This window comes from Ochotona princeps, chromosome 6, assembly GCF_030435755.1.
Source record: "Ochotona princeps isolate mOchPri1 chromosome 6, mOchPri1.hap1, whole genome shotgun sequence".
Taxonomy (NCBI): Eukaryota; Metazoa; Chordata; class Mammalia; order Lagomorpha; family Ochotonidae; genus Ochotona; species Ochotona princeps.
The window spans coordinates 11,439,100-11,453,888 of record NC_080837.1 but is presented as its reverse complement, the minus strand read 5'-3'; positions in this window follow the sequence as shown (position 1 = coordinate 11,453,888).

The following is a 14,789-nucleotide window of genomic DNA, read 5'->3' as shown; positions in this document are numbered from 1 at the left end:
GTGTTTAAACACAGGCTTACAGAATTCCTCACAATTTAACAACAGCTCTCATGACCAGCACAGGCTGGCTCCAGCCACAGCCACATGGAGCCTGTAGTCTCAGGTTTACAACAGCCCTGTGTAGTTCAGGAACTGGCAGCAGGACAAGTGTGCAAGGCATGTTCAACGTATGTGCTCAGGGCTGATGCACGTGCCTCAGGATGCAGTTCAGAAGGTGACCTTGTCCTTCCCCAGCGCCAACAGTTACCATGCCGATCTCTCGGCCCCTCCCCCTCTGCCTCTGGAATGCTCTGGCCAGGCACAGAGGGCATTGTGGCTGCGGCTGGCCAGCCACCGTGTCAGGTGCTCTAAGGTCATTTGGCCGGATGATCAGAAAGTCAGCTGCAGTTGTTAGAAGGGATGGCTTGCTTGCTGCCCCTCAGCCTGAGCCTCTCAGCATTTCTGAGCTAGCTATGGCCACTGGTACCAGACCCCAGCAGGCTACCCACGACACTTGTGTGCTTCAAAACCTGGATCTCATGACCAATTTTCAGATAAACCCAGTCCCTACCCACCAAGGCTCTTTCTGACTATCAGTAGAGCGGCCGCGGTGTTGACAGCTGCCTGTACCAGGTGCATGCATGCCCGGCAGTGACCCTGCCGAAGCCCCATAGCGAGTGTGTGAAGCCGGCACTATTCTTATCCCTGTTCTGTGTGTGAACAACTTGGGACACAGGGGAGGGCATCAGCTCAGCCACAGTCCCACAGAAGGGCCCAGAACCCAACCCGGCTCTGTCTATGGAATCCACTCACTTTAATGGGGTTGGTGTTTGTTTGTTTGTTTTTTAAGATTTGTTTGTTGGTGTCAGCATCCCCTATAGGCACCAATTTGAGTATTGGCTACTCCTAATCCAATTCCCTGCAAATGGTCTGGAAAAGCAGCAGAGAAAGGCTCAAGACCCTGAGACCTTGCGCCCACATGGGAGACCCAAATGAAGCTCTTGGTTCCTGAATCAGCTCAGACCCAGACATTGGGGCTAACTGGGAAGAGAAGCAACAGATGGAAGATCTCTCTCTGTCTCTGTAAATCTGCCTTTCAAATAAGTAAATAAATAAGTCTTTATTTGAACGGTGGAGTTTAGAGAGAGACAAAGAGATACAGGGAGAGAGAGATCTTCCATATGCTGGTTCACTCTCCAAATGACCATAATAGCCAGTCCTGAAGCCAGAAGGAACGTGGAGCTCCATCTGGGGCTACCATGTGGGCAGCAGAGATCTAAGCACTTAGGCCCATTGCTTTTTCCAGGCCATCAACAAGGAGCTGGATCTAAAGTGGAGCAGCTGGGACTCAAGCCAGAGCGCATACGGCTAACCAGTGGCACAGGCGTGACAGGCACAAGGCGGGCCCCTTTACCAGTGTCATGAATTCCTCCCTCATCAGTCTCCCCGACGTGGCATCCTCAGCTCAGACACGATTGTCTTGCATCGTGTGGCGTGTGGCTCCCTGAAAAGGGTCTTAGTACGCAGGTGTAGTGGGGCTGTGGATCTGAAGAGCTGACTCAAAGAGAGCAGGAGGAAGGGGCCAGGTTAGCCTACACCCAAGAGCCCCATAGACAACACAGGGGTCCCAGAAGGACACTGCCAGGGGAAGAATCAGTGCAAGCAAGTTGCAAACAGGAAAAGTCAGCAAGCACCAAGGTTGTATCATGGACCAAGAGGCCGTCAGTCAGTGACCTTGACAGTGGCCGAGGGAGAGGACGCTGAGTGCGGCAGGTGGGAGCCACTGATAGTCGGAGCCAGAGAGGTGTGCTGTACCCAGATTTTGAGATCCCCAGAAATCATCAGGAGTCTGAAGCCGATGCAAACTCACAAGGGCAGTTTATTCAGGCAGGCCTGGGCTCCCAGCCGTCACCCAGCCCAGGAGGACTGGGGGAGAGAGAGCCACAAGCTTGGACAGCACAGGGTTTTTATAGACTTCAGGTCAACTCCATGTAATTATACAGTCATGATTGGTCAGTTTAATTGTTAACTTTTAAAAAAGAGCAAGTTGGCAGGCTTCTATTGGTGGGTTTGAAGCAAGCAACTTTTAAATAGTACAAACTGGTGGTCTGTTAGGTTAGTGAGCAAGTCTAATCTAACAAGCACACCAGGGGCCTCCTTCCAGAGGAGTGCTCTGCCTACGTGACCTGCCAGGTGTCACGTAGACTGTCAGGTCTGCAGTTAACACAGTTCCTCAGCCAAGCAAGCAAGGCAAAAACCACAAAAGCAGGAAACACTGAGGTTCCAAGGTGGACAGGTGGTACCCAGGCAAGCATCTCCCCAGGGAGGCCGAGCCAGGGGATTGGGATGGGGGCTGGAAGCTAGAACGCTCGCTGCCTCCTAGCAGGAGATGCTCAAGAGCGAAGAGGGAGTCCCATGGCTTCAGCCCCAGGGGCCTCTGCTTGCTGTTAGGAGTAGGAGACAGAGAGGGGGCTTGGGGCAAGCAGCACTGGTAAGGAGGGCAGGAAAGATGAGGACTCAGCCAGCAGGTGTCCCTGCCCGGTCCCAGACCTGAATGGATTTCTTGCTGAATGCTTTGGCTGTAGGGTGAAAACTCACTTTGACCCCCTAAGACTCACATGAAGATGCTTGAATTTCTTTTTCTTCTTCTTCTTCTTCTTTTAATCAGAAGGGAAATTTACAGAGAAAAGGAGGGACAGACAGAAAGATCTTCCATTCCCAGCACGGTAACCTAGCAGCTAAAGTCCTCACCTTGCACATACCGGTGTCCCATATGGGCACCAGTTCTAATCCCAGCAGTCCTGATTCCCATCCAGCTCCCTGCTTGTGGCCTGAGAAAGCAATAAAGGACAGCCCAAAGCCTTGGGACCCTGCACCCATGTGGGAGACCTGGAAGAAGCTCCTGGCTCCTGACTTTGGATAGGTGTAGCTCTGACCGTTGTGACTGCTTGGGGAGTGAATCACTGGATGGAAGATCTTCCTCTCTGTCTCTCTTCCTCTCTGTATATCTGACTTTTCAATAAAAATAAAATAAATTTTAAAAAAAGAAAAAAAAATGTGTTCCATCTGCTGGTTCACTCCCCAAATGGCCACAATGGCCTGAGCCTATCTGATCCGAAGCCAGGAGCCAGTTTTTCCAGCTCTCCCACGTGAGTGCAGGAACCCAAGAACTTGGTCTATCTTCCACTGCTTTCCACAAGCAGGGAATGAATTAGAAGTAGAACAGGTGGGACTCAAACCGGTGCCCCAATGGGATGCTGGCACTGCAGACACAGGCTTAGTGTGCTATGCGAGGGCACCTGATTCTCCCTCTTTTCTGCTTTCCTTGTGAGCACAGCCTCCTCCTGCTCCCTGCCTACACCCACCTCGTGCACAGTGAGCTGCTTTGTCCTGCGGGGAGAGAGCAGGACTTCTAGTTCCAGCTCAGTCACTGTTTCCAGCGTCATGGTGTGGAGCACAGGTACCCTTGCTGGGTCCACTACAGACCCATGCTGGACACTGACCTCCCTTTCTTGAGTCCAGGGACCTTGTCACAAGCACCGCCCTGTCTTTTGGAGCCAGGCTGGCCTCCTTGGGGCTGTAGACCCGGGGTTCCTGAGAAAGCACATGGGCCCCTCTCCCTCTCTGCCCCAAAACTACAGAGTTCTGTGTCAGCCACCAGGGTAGGGTCGTGGGGAGTTAGGGACACACAGGTGACAGAAATGGGACTCGGCCTTGCAGACTGAAGAAGGACAAGATCTGGGGGCCATGGTTGGCTCTCTACTGGTTAGGGTGTGTGTGTGTGTATGTGTGTGTATGTATGTGTGTCCATTTGTTGGAGTCCAGTGGCTATCCAGAGAAAGCCACTTAGCAAAGCTGCAGGTGTTGACAAACGAGCAGGACTCCATGACCAGGCTGCTTCCTGGCAACCCAGACCTGCGTAGCAGGGACAGCCAAGGGCTGGCCAGGTGGAACGCTGGCTCTGTATCCCAGCCAGCAGCCGGCACAGGGTGTACTGGACACTGCTCCGGCTCCCAATGGATTTAGAACCTGTGTGGGATAGGGATGTCCTTGCTGTTAAGATCATTCAGAGCTCAGCGCTCACCCTGGGGTGGGGCCTATGCAAATGGGGGGGCTCCTGAGGGTCAGCTTCAGAGAGGTACTCACGAGGAGAAAAAGTTAAAGTCAAGCAGGATGTAGGATGGAGCACACAGGCTGCCGTGGATGGAGGAACAGCAAGTTGACTTGAGCTGCAAACACAAAGGAGCCGACAGGTGCGGGATAGGGAAGAGGAGCTAACCAGATGGTCGGGAGCATCTGGAGGGGAAGACAGACTCAGTGAGCAGAAAGAGCTGAGAAGGCAAAGGCCCCGAGCTTGGAATCCTGAGCCAAGAGAGGGCAGGACTCTTCGAGGCCTCCAGAGCTGAGGCTGAGGCAGGGTGTGACCAACGCGCTGTGGTTTGCGTATGAAGTATGCGTTTGATCTGGATCCCTGTTTCCTGGCACATAGCTCTAAGAAATGTTTGCAATTTCTACTACCATTGCTATGGTGAGATAACATCAGCCTCCTTAGGAGGATACAGCTGGGAGAGGATCTGGGTTGGTGAACGTAAACAGACCCACAGATATGGAAGTTCCCCCAGGGGCCAATGGGATGGCTCAACCAGCTAATCCACCACCTACAAACACTTTCCAGCTGCTCCACTTCCCATCCAGCTCCCTGCTTGTGGCCTGGGAAAGCAGTAGAGGACAACCCAAAGCCTTGGATCCCTGCACCCACATGGGAGACCTGGAGGAAGCTCCTGACTCCTGGCTTCAAATCGGCTCAGCTTCTTGCAAACAGCTTCCAAGCCAGGGGTCAAAACCCAGGGGAGAGAGACAAGCTCAAGGCAGTCTTAGGAATCCCTATGGACCCTGGAAGGGAGCACCCTGATTCCAGAGCATCTGATATCCATGGCTAGAGAGGGAAGGGGAGCAGGTGGAGGGGGGCCTACCCAGGACTGACTCCCTGGGAACCTTGTAGTTGCCTGGCTGGAAGTCAGTCAAGTGCCGGAAAAGGGGGAACCCAGGAAGCAACCGTTGCAGCTGCCTCTCCACCCAACCCGGGAGACAGTGGGCTGTGTGCAAGGGGGAGGGGAGCTTCCTGGACAGGAAGTAGCAGGAGGCCATGAGAGCTTCAAGCCAGAAAAAAGAGTGGCAGTGGGGCAGGTTGGCTTACCAGCGAGCCTGGCAAGCCTGGGGACACCCCCAACCCATCCCTGCCAATTTTTCAGGGGCACCATAGCTCCCACCTGATCCCCTAAGGCCCTTGCTTGCCACATGGCTGCCCCTGCCTCATCATACCCAGCCCAATTCCCCTCCCCCCCCGGCACCTCACTGGGCCTTTGGGTGCTGGTTCTGGAGGCTCCTGCTGTGGAACAACATGACCCTCTGCGTGTCCCCTGTTCTCTGTGGCTCCTGTCCTATGAGTGGTGTCATCTCTGCAGGCTCTGAGCTACAAACACAAAGGATTCTGGGCCTGCCACGGGGACACTCGGGAGGCAAGGCAGGCAAGTGCTGCCCACACTTCAGAGAGGACGTGTTACCATGTGGGAGACCTGGATGGAGTTGCCAATTCCTGCCTGCCATTTGGCCCAGGCCCAGCCCTTGAAGTTATCTAGGAAACAAATTCGTGGATGGGAACCAGTTTTCTCTCACTTCTGTCTAAAACAAATTTTACAGAAAAGATTTTTTTAAGCATATAAATGTATTTTTTTAAAGATTTATTTATTTTTATTGGAAAGGCAGATATACAGAGAGGAGGAGAGACAGAAAGATCTTCTGTCCAATGATTCACTCCCTAAGTGGCGGCAATGGCTGGAGCTGAGCCAATCCGAAGCCGGAAGCCAATAGCTCTTCCGGGTCTCCCACGAGGGTGCAGGGTCCCAAGGCTTTGAGCCATCCTCGATTGCTTTCCCAGGCCACAAGCAGGGAGCTGGATGGGAAGTGGAGCTGCCGCGATTAGAACCGGCGCCCATATGGGATCCTGGCGCGTTCAAGGCGAGGACTTTAACCACTACGCTATCATGTGGGTCCCTTAATCTTATATTTTTATGGGGCCAACACTGTGGCTCAACAGGCTAATCCTCCAACTTCAAGCACTGGCATCCTGTATGGGTGGCAGTTCGTTTCCTGACTGCTCCACTTGCGATCCAGCTGCCTGCTTATGGTCTAGGAAAGCAGTAGAGGATGGTCCAAGTCCTTGGGACACTTCACTTATTTGGGAGACCCAGAAAAAAGAAGTTCCTGGCTCCTGGCTTCAGCTCAGCTCAGCTACAGCCATTGCAGCCATTTGGGGAATGAACCAGCAGATGGAAGTTCTTTCTCTCATTGTCTCCGTTTCTCTCTGTAAATTTGCATTTCAAATAAAAAGTGTTCGTATTTGAAAGGAAGATTTTTCTAGAAAGAACAGAGACAGATCTTTCATCTGTTGGTTCACTCCCCAAATGGAAACCAGGAGCCAGGAGCTTCCTCTGGGTCTCCCACACAGCTGCAGAGTCCCAAACATTTAAGCCATTTTCTGCTGTCTTCCCAGCCACATTCACGGCTGGTTCAGACACAGAGGAACTGGGACTCAAACTGGAGCTCCAATATTGGATATGATGTATTAGCGTTGCAAGCAGCAGCTTCCAGGGGAGGGGGAGATAATTATACAAGAAAAGGGGGCCAATAAGAATTATCACAGTGACAGCAGCTGGAAACCACCGATCAGAGGAGATAAAACACTGGAACAGGATTTTGTTTTTTCAGCTTCACTGAGTTATAATTAATGCATAAAATTATACTCAATTAAGATGTATCAGGTGATGGTTTGAGATAAACACCCCTAAGAAATAATTATGTTGAGAAAACGTTAAATCTACCTTTGGGAGAAGTGATCCTGCAGGTAAAGTTGCTGTTTGCAATGCTGGCATCCCACACTGGAGTGACAGTGGAGTTCAGGCTGATCCACTTCCAATCCAGCTACCTGCTAACGCACCTGGGGAACAGCAAATAACAGGACAGGTGCTTTAGCTCCTGCCAACCATGCTGAGTGAAGGAGTACCATCATGAAAGGATATAAACCTTGTAGGTTTCACTCCTGGGAGGCACCAGGGGCTCCCTGCCCCATTGCAGGAGCCAACATTGGTTGGGACAGAGAAGATGGGGTTATAGGCACAGCTGGGGCTGGCTGCACCACACACTGAGAGCACTACACATATTGGGGGAGGTGAGGGGCGTGTTGGGCTGCTGCCTGGGCCACCTGCAGCCACTCTTGAGTGTTGGCTCTGCTGCCAACCCAGCTTCCACTAATGCCCACTGAGTAGTTAGTGCATCAGCAGGGGCCCAACTGAAATAAGCCCATAAATTAGCTGCTTTTTTAATGTTTTGAACTGGAGCAGCTATTGCTTTGTTTTGTTTTTAAGGCTTATTTGTTTGCTTAAAATAGTTACAGGGAGGGGAAACACAAAAAGAGTTCTTCAATTTCCTGATTTGCTCCCCAAAGGGCCACAACAGCTGGGTTAGGTTGAAATCAGGAGCCAGGAGCTTCCTCCAGGTCTCCCATGTGGATGCAGGCATCCAAGGACTTGAGGCATCCTCTATTGCTTTTCCAGGCCATATACAGGGAGCTGAATCAGAAATGGAGCAGCCAGGACTCGAACCACCAACACAATGGGAGGCTGATAGCATGGACAATGGCTTTACCCACTACCCTACAGACAGAGCAGAGGTTTTTTATGAGGGTGTATCGATGCTGGCAAAAGGAAGACACAAATGCCCTGAATTAGTTTGTAAAATCAATGAAGGGGCTCTGAAAACATCTTGGTAAGGTGGAATACGTGGATAAAATAGTGGTTGGCCCATTATCCATTGACTCACTCCCTAAGTAGCCAAAACAGCCAGGGCTCAGTTGTTCTGAAACCAGGAGCCAGGAGCTTCTTCTGGGTCTGCCATGTGAGTGCAGGGGCTTTACACTGCCGTCTTCTGCTTTCCCAGGCCACTAGCAGGCAGCTGGATTAGAAGTGGAGCAGCCAGGATATGAACTGGTGCCCATAAGAGATTCCAGCACAGCTACTGCGCCAGGCCCAATAAATGCATTTATTTAAAAAAAGGACAAGGAGCACATCCCCTAGGGAGGTGTGGACAGAGGAGCTGGAGTCTCTGACATGTTCTGTACGTGCTGGAAAAGCCTGTAGGGTCCGGTTTTCGTTACCTAGGCTAGAAAGCATCCAAAGGATGCCCCTGCCCCCGGCCTCAACCTGGGGGTATCCTTGCTCCATCCAGACATCAGATGACGGCATCTCCTTGGGCCAGTGGTAGAGCAGCCAAACCCAGACAGGTACACGTCCAAAAGCTGAGATCAGCACTGACAGCAGAGGCCGGGTGAGGAGCTGGTCCAAAAAGCAGGGAGTGGGCAGCCACCTGGGGTCACCACAGGGGACTCACTCTGAGGTTGGGAGCCCCGGAAGCAAGCAGCTCCTCAGGCTTGGGACCCCAATCTGAGGTCTTCAGGTATTCGGCCACCTGGCAAGCTGTGGTTGAATTCCTCATTCACTTAGCAACTGTCTGGTTTCCAAATGCTTCCAGATTACGTGGTAATCTCATATCCTGTAGTGAATAAACACATTGGTGTTCTGTTTGTCTTTTGGAAAATTTCAGGGGGCGGCACTGCAGCGTATGCTGGCATCCCGTAAGGTTTGTTTCCCACCTGCCAATGGCCTGGGCAAGCAGCAAAAGGTGGCCCAAGGGCTTGCTCCCTGCACCCACATGGAAGACCCAGAAGAAGCTCCTGGCTCCTGGCTTGGGACCAGCCCAGTTCTGGCCACTGTGGCCCTTCAGGGAGTGAAACAGCAGGTGGAAGATTTTTTTTTTCCTCTTTCTCTATGTAAATCTGCATTTCAGATAAAAATAAATATTGTCCAGCGCGGTGGCCTAGTGGCCAAAGTCCTCGCCTTGCACATGTGGGATCCCATAAGGGCACTGGTTTTAATCCAGGTAGCCCGACTTCCCATCCAAATCCCTGCTTGTGGCCTGGGAAAGCAGTAGAGGATGGTCCAAAGCCTTGGGAACCTGCACCTGTGTGAGAGACCTGGAAGAAGCTCCGAGCTCCCGGCTTCGGATTGGCACAGCTCCAGCCGTTGCAGCCACTTGAGGAGCCCATCAACAGATGGAAAATCTTCCTCTCTGTCTCTCCTCCTCTCTGTATATCTGACTTTCCAATAAAAACAAACAAAATCTTTAAAATTTTTAAAAAATAACTTAATTGTGGGATTCATGGTGATTAATATCTCCTAAGATATTAAAAAATCTTTTACGTTTACAAGCAACAGACAGGCAGTCCTGGTGGATGCCCTCCATTCCTGGCACGCATCTCTCCTGGGTTGAGGTGTGGGCCAAAGCCACGGCTCCTGTCCTGAAGTTACCTGGCTAACCCCTGACCTCCACACTGAGCCTGGGGATCAGGACAAACATACCTGCCAGGCAGCACACTCGTAGTGGACAGCTGCCACCTTGGAGTCAGCCACATCCCACACAGGTGGGACCTGCACCTGCCACCCATGCTTTCTGCACAGGATGCCTGGCTCTGAGGGGCTGGGAGCCCTCATATCTGTGGTCCTCACTTCATTGATGGAGGTCTGCTTGGCCAGCAGATCCTCATCCAGGCCGTGCTGGTGAGAACCGCCTGCGTGGTGTTAGTAAAGGTGAGAATGTGTAGGGGCAGGCAGGGATGTAAACAGGTTAAGGGGCCTGGATGTGGCTTGCATTTGATACAGTGTGGCAACCTCATGGTGCAGGAGCAGGAAGTGGGGTCCTTACTAGGATAGAACCCTAAGGGTCAGTGCCACAAGAGTCTTGGCGCCAGGGGAGGCATGTTGGCTGTACCATCACCAAGGATGTGTGGACACTGGTCTCCTTGGACGTGTCCCTGGCCCCCAGAAAGCCCCAGCCTGTGGGGCCTGGCGTCCGTCCAGACTCCTGGCAAATTGGTCTCCCACCCACACTGCTGGCCTGTTTAGTTACACTCTGTTGCTGTTTTGCAATGGTGTGTAGGTTGTGTCATCTGTGTGTGTTATGTCTAATGTGGATAGAGGCTCCAGGATCTTCAGGGGGTTTTTGAAACCACTCTACCCCTCACCCCTCAAGAACAACTCGCACCTGATCCAGGACATTACATAACAGGGACAAAAATGCTTGTAAATGAGCTCACACCAGACACTCAGGGATCCGTTCCCACTGCAAATAAATACCACGTGGGCTGCAAGCCGACGCATGGGAGCTCAGGAGCTCGCTGCTTTCACAGTTGTCATAACAGAAGGGGGGGTGTCTGTCAGCACACGTCAGAACTTTGTGGGAAACTGAATGAGAAGATTAAGTCGAGGGACCAGCGCTGAGACCATTCACCACCAAGGACCCTGGGATTCGAAGCACCAGCTTGAGTTCCCATTAAGCTGCTTCCAACCCACACCCCCGTTAATGTGCCTGGGAAACCAGCAGAAGATGGCTCAAGTACTTAGATCATTGCAACAGTTAGTGCAGCCATTTGCAGAACAAACAAGAGGATGAAACATTCTCTCTGTGTGTGTAACTACCTATCAAATAAATAAATGAATGAGTAAATCATTAAAAAAAGAGCTTAGGGCTCAATGGCTAAATCCTCACCTTTCATGTGCCAGATCCTGTATGGGTGCTGGTTTGTGTCCCGGCTGCTCCACTTCCCATCCAGCTCCCTGCTTGTGGCCTGGGAAAGCAGTAGAGGACAGTACAAAGCCTTAGGACTCTGCACCCACATGGCAGACCCAGAAGAAGCTCCTGGCTCCTGGCTTCAGATCAACTCAGTTTTGGCCATTGTAGCCATTTGGAAAGTGAACCAATAGATGGACAATCTTTCTGCCTTTCTGTATATCTGACCTGCCTTTCCAACAAAAATAAATGAATCGTTAAAAAAAAAAAGTTTATTTTGGTGCAAAAAAAAAATTTGAAATCCTAGTTTTTACATTTGATTATAGTTTACTTAATATTTGAACAAGCAATTTTGCTGACCATAGAAAGCCAAATTGGCCAGTTCATGGTAATAGAGTCATTTCTGGGATAAAATACAGCATTTTCACACAAAAGATTTGGGAATCCTTCCTGTCTAGAAGCAGTAGGCCAGGGGCCTGGCTGGTTCTAGGTGGCCATACCCGCAGTGTACCACAACACTAGGCTAGGGCCTAAGGCCGAGGTCCTGGGGAGGGAAGACAGTGCCCACTGATGGCCTTTGGTGTTGCAAAGAACCTGTGCTTTTGTGTCCGGTTAATCTCAGAGACTGAGCTATGTGTCCTGGCCTCCAAGCACGCAATATATGTTGTGCCGTTCCCCAAGCTGATGCCTGTGCAGGGGAGAGGATCCCATCCCCATCCAGCTGCAAGTCAGCCTGCTCCTGGGAACCAGTCAGGGGTCCCGGTCAGGGGGGCTTTTGCTTTTGACACACCTAGGCTACTGTGCTTTTTTTTTTTTTCTAAAGATTTATTCTTTTTTTTTTTTTGTTGGAAAGCCGGATATACAGAGAGGAGGAGAGACAGAGAGGAAGATCTTCCCTCCGATGATTCATTCCCCAAGTGAGCCGCAACGGCCGGTGCGCGCCGATCCGAAGCCGGGAACCTGGAACCTCTTCCGGGTCTCCCACACGGGTGCAGGGTCTCAATGCATTGGGCCGTCCTCAACTGCTTTCCCAGGCCACAAGCAGGGAGGTGGATGGGAAGTGGAGCTGCCGGGATTAGAACCGGTGCCCATATGGGATCTCGGTGCGTTCAAGGCGAGGACTTTTAGCCGCTAGGCCACGCCGCTGAGCCTGGCTACTGTGCTTTAAGGGAGATGTTTCTCCTACTTCTTTTCTCCATCCTCTCTGGAAACTGCTACAGTTGGGAAGACTCCTTGGTGAGTTCTTATGATGTTAGTAGATACTGAACCTGAGCCTAGAAGCCAACTGCTGAGTTTGGAGTGGGGAGAAGCTGGAACAGTGATTGGTGGAGTCTGTCCCCTCTACTCTGCTAGTAGTGTGCTCATTGGAAGGGACCTTAACAGTCTTTGAGCACTCTACCTGCTGCTGGCTACTTTCTAGTCTGGCACAAGCCAGCTGCTGGACTTATCTGTTGCAGAGGCCAATGACCTACTACTTCTCAAGGTGCTGATGACGATGCAGGGGACACAGCCGTTTGTATTAGCTGGAATTTCTTGAGCTTGTACTATGAAACCACTGGATAAGACAGGGAGAAATTTCTGAAACTGGGAGATGTAAGCCCTACACCCCTACTCAGCAGGAAGTAGCTACAGAAGATATGATGGATCGGCATACTTCAGCAGCCCTTAAGAATAAGGGTGGGTGCTGGTGCTGTGGAGCAATGGGCTAGGCCTTTGCTTGTGACACCAGCATCCCACATGGGCACCAGTTCCAGTCCTGGCAGATCCACTTCTGATCCAGCTCCCTACTAATGGCTCAAGAGGGCAGCAGAGGATGACTCAAGTCCTTGAGCCCCCACATGCATGTGGGAGACCCAAAAGAGGTTGCTAGCTTCAGACTGACTCAGCTCCCCACTGTCGCCATTTGGGGAGTGACCAGTAGATGAAAGACTTCTCTCCGTGTGTCTCCTTGTCTTTATAACTGCCTTTCAAATAGAAAGTAAATAAATCTAAAAATATATCTAAGAATCAGAAATCACTGGGGATGTGGTGGACAAATGGGACAGAAAGACAGCCTTATTACAGTTGTGAATGGGAAACCATACCTCCCCTACCCTGTGTGATACAGTCTTTCTGCTTGTCGACCAAAGGGCCCCTTCTCCAGGGACTTGGGGGTGGTGCCAGGCAGCTGTTCCCCTTTCTGAGTTTATAAGAAGCCAGGCAACGAGGCAGGATGCTTGGGCTCCTGCACCCACGTGGGAGATCTGAGAGAATCTCCTGGTTCCTGACTTGAGTTTGGTCCAGCCCTGGCTATTTTGGCCACTTGGTGAAAGACCATTCTCTCTCATTGTCTTCCCTCGCTCTGTGCAAAAATAAAAATCTATTTCAATAAAATAAATCTTTTTAAAAAATTCTGCTTTTTCTCCAACTGTTCAAAGTGCCCCATATTTGTCCTGGTAGAACTGTTAGGTCAAATTGCAAAGTGGAAGGCAGGTTCCACACCCTCATGGAGGGAATTACCTGTGGAGTCTTCACAGAGTTGCCAACCACTCCTTCTCCTGATTCAGCGGTGTGAAGAAAAAAAAAAAAAGAAAGAAAAGTCAGAACATTGGCTCTGCCTTTGGAAAATCCACAACGGTCATTCCTGGAGGTCAGTCTGTAATTTAAACTGTTCATTTGTGCCATCAGAAACGGAAACATGCTAGGCGGTTCCCAGCCACTAGGGGGCGCGCTCTCCCCAGGCCTGGGCCAAGGAACTGCCCAGCGATTCCAGTTGCCCGCAGGCTGAGCATGCAGGACCCAGAGGGACTGCCCTAAAGACAGGCCCAAAGGACTGCAGACCTCTTCCCTGGGGTTCAGAGCGCTGAAGGCCACAAGTGGAGTGGTCAGGCACAGGAGGCGAGGTCAAAATGACAAACAGGGTGGGAGAGTCAGATAGGTGTTCGCAGCAGGGCAGGGTGTAGAAGGCAGGATCTTAGGAGGTGCAAGAGACTGGGTGCGGACACCATGGCACAGGTGCAGCCACCCCGGGCCTGGCCAGCTGTGCTCAAGTCCTCTAGCAGGGGCCGCCTCCTCGGCATTCCTGCCTCGGCAGAAACTGCCATAACACCACAAACTCGCTGTTCCCCTAGATGACACGCTAGGCGTCCATGTGCTCATTGACTTTCTACACGGAGACCAGGTAGGGGCGGCGATGTCTGACATCACAGCCCCAAGTGCCCCAAACTGTCCGCAGAGAGATGGTGCATCCCCTGCGACACCTGAGGCCCCTGGGGTGGAGTTGAGCCAGGCTTGGGATGGAAAGGACACAGGGCTTGGGGACCCTGTGCCACTCAACTGGGTCCAGCAAGCCCACATCAAGCCCATGCACTGGCCTGGACACGGTTGCTATGCCCAGATTTTTTTTTTTGAAGATTCATTTATTTTTGGGTGGCATGGCCTAGCAGCTAAAGTCCTCGCCTTGAACGTGCCCCGGGATCCCATATGGGCGCCAGTTCTTATCCCAGCAGCTCCACTTCCCATCCAGCTTTCTGCTTGTGGCCTGGAAAAGCAGTCAAGGACGGCCCAAAGCTTTGGGACCCTGCACCTGCGTGGGAGACCTGGAGGAGGTTCCTGTCTCTAGGCTTCAGATCGGCGCAGCACTGGCCATTGTGGTCACTTGAGGAGTCAATCATCGGACAGATCTCTGTCTCTCCTCCTCTTTGTATATTTCACTTTGTAATAAAAATAAATGAATCTTATTTTTATTACGAAGTCAGATATACAGAGAGGAGAGACAGAGAGGAAGATCTTCCCTCCGGTGATTGACTCCCCAAGTGACTGCAATGGCCGGTGCTGCGCCGATCCGAAGCCGGGAACCTGGAACCTCTTCCAGGTCTCCCACGTGGGTGCAGGGTCCCAAGGCTTTGGGCCGTCCACAAGCAGGGAGTTGGATGGGAAGCGGGGCTTCCGGGACTAGAACCAGCACCCTGGCGCTTTCAATGTGAGGATTTTAGCCACTAGGCCACCACGCTGGACCCTGTGTCCAGATTTTGAGATCCCCAGAACATCATCAGCAGTCTGAAGTCAATGCAAACTCATAAAGACAGTTTATTCAGGCTAACCTAGGCTCCCAGCCTGCCCAGCAGGATGGGGGAGCAGTAGCAGCCACC